Raw genomic sequence first — 2,858 nt, 5'->3', positions numbered from 1 at the left:
ATAAGGGAAACTCACTTGATTCTACTTCCCATATACACAATTTTCACAAAAATCAAAATCCATAGGGAAATTGGGCATACCATTACCATGAAGTATTCGAAGGCCCTTCTCTCTAATATGTCCAAGCCTTTGATGCCATAGCATGATCTTTTCTCGAGAGACCACTAGATTTTCTACTCTACTTTCAGGAACCACAAAAATTTTGCACCGATCAATAACAATGCAACCATGATGCCTGAACAAAGTTCCAATATAAACTCCTTGCATCAATACTAATTATCCCTGAACCATCTCGCAGGTATCTTTCTCGAACACTATTTTTACACCCTCATCATCCATCTTGCTTACAAAAATCACATTTTTGGCCAATGCAGGATTATGAAGAACACTCAGAAGCTTTCTAATCCTTCCACCTTGAAACTTCAACTTGACTTTTCCATGGCCAACGATTCTAGCCTTCTTTTCAACCCCTAAGAAGACATCACCACCATCATATTTATCATACTCGCAGAACCACTCCCTGTGGGGAGTGAAGTGAAAGGATGCACCTGAGTCAATCAACCATGCCTCATGATCTACATGTGTACTTGAAGAAGAAACCAAGCGCACATCCTGCCTTCATCTGAGGCTGTTTTCGCCTCTATAGAAGGAGCATCATCATATCCATTTCCTTTCTCAGAAGCTTTAGATCTACAGTGCTTTTTGTAGTGCCCTTCCTTTCCCCATTTCCAGCACACTTTTGTAGGTTTTCCTGGAGATTTAGATCTTGCACTCGAGGATTTTTTTTTTTTTCTATTCTGGGACAATCCTCATACAGACAAGGCATCACCTTTTCGACCCTTTGTATTTTTCTGTCTCATCTCCTCCGACAGTAAGGATGAGACTATTTCATCAAATTGCAAGGCAGTCACATTGATAACTATTGCAACAACCAAAATATCCCAGGAATCTCGTAGAGAACACAAAAAAATGATGCACTTATCTTCATCTAAAATTTTTATATCAACAAATAACAACTAGCTTACCACAATATTAAAGGTGTTCAAATGCTCTATCGTCGAGTCTCCATCCTTCATCCTCGGGTTATAAAACTTTTTCCATAGGAATAGTTTATTCACTAGAGACTTAGATTGGTACAAATTCCCTAACTTGTCCCACAAAGCCTTCGCCGAAGCTTCCCCTGATACATTCAACAATACTGAATTTGAGATACATAACCATATTGTGCTCTTTGCCTTCCGATCCAATTTCGCCCAGTCTTCAGCTGACATTGTCGTTGCTTTAGTACCCAGATCTAACGCAATCCACTGATCTTTATCCACCAAAAGATCCTCCATCTTGAGTTTCCACAACTCAAAACTCTTACCATTAAATTTCTTGATCTCTATCTTTCCACTGCTCGCCATCTTATTTCACCACAAGAATCGATCCTGCAGATCTCCCACTGAACATGGTCTACCACAACCCCAAGAAAAACCCCTTAGCAATAAAGGCATCCACTTGAAGCCAAAACAACTTTGATACCAAATGTAGGTTTTAAACTCATATAGAAATTACCTGCATATGAATTCTAAAAACAGAAAATAAACAATGGTGAGAGCATAAAACATAAAACAGATATACACAAATATTTTCCCTTGGACCCCAAAATCAGGATTATCAAATTGATTTTCCATTATATTCCTTTCAATGTTGTAATACATATATATACATGTTGATGCATCCATAAACCCCAATCCATTAACCCTAGATTAGAACATAACTGTAGTTCCCTTGACTGGATCTTAAAAATACCATGGGAAGAAAACCATCATGCCCAAAACCATGTGCGAAAACCATGCACAAAACCATAGGTAGGTCTGCCCACATAATATAGGGTCCAAAAAAAAATTCCCTAGGGCACTGCCCCAGACACTGTAGAGGGGGGCCGCCGCCCCCCACAAAACCCCCGACAAGGGGGGCTTCCACCCCCTCTGTGACCCCCCTGCTGTGCCCGACACAATGAACAGGAGGGGCTATCACCCCCCCCCTTGTGACCCTCCCGCACACTGGTCTAGTCATGGAAAGAATATAATGCACACCAACATTGCCAACAAAATAAGGTTGAGACAGTTAAGACCCCGAGTCTGCTACAAGCTTTAGCAATTCCAAGTCAGCGTTGGGAGGAGGTATCAATGGATTTTATTACAGGTTTACCCAAGTCTAAAGGAAAGATTTTCATCATGTTGGTAGTTGATAGACTTACCAAGTATGCACACTTTTTTGCATTATCTCATCCTTTTAAAGTCGACACGGTTGCTACTGCATTTATGGAAACAATTCAAAAGCTTCATGGACATTCAAAGATTATAGTAAGTGATAGAGATCCCATTTTCACTAGAGATTTTTTGATGGAATTATTCTCTTTTTTTGGTACTCAATTAGCTCATAGACAATCTTATTGTCCTCAATCTAATGGGAAAACTGAGATAGTGAACAAATGTTTAGAAGGATATCTTTGTTGCTTTGTATATGATAAACAAACACAATGGGTCAAGTGGTTACCTCTAGCTGAATGGTGGTATAACACTTCATTCCATACTGCAGCAAAAATGACCCCATTTATGGCCCTTTATGGATATCATCCACCATCCATCACATCATCTTTAAGGGAAAATTCTAAGTTTCAGGCAATGGAAGATCACATCGAGAACCAACAACAAGTTCTCCAACTCTTAAAGGATAACCTCACTCTGGCGCAGAATCAAATGAAACAACAGGCAAATCAACATTGCAGTGAAATAATTTTTGATGTAGGTGACTAGGAATATTTATGGCTACAACCATACAAACAAATGTTTCTCAAGCAAGCTAAGAAA

Source organism: Pinus tabuliformis, chromosome X (genome assembly GCF_031772625.1).
Source record: "Pinus tabuliformis cultivar Carrire ecotype Pingquan chromosome X, CPIR1, whole genome shotgun sequence".
Classification (NCBI taxonomy): domain Eukaryota; kingdom Viridiplantae; phylum Streptophyta; class Pinopsida; order Pinales; family Pinaceae; genus Pinus; species Pinus tabuliformis.
The sequence above is the reverse complement of the archived record's forward strand: the minus strand, read 5'-3'. Positions refer to the sequence as shown.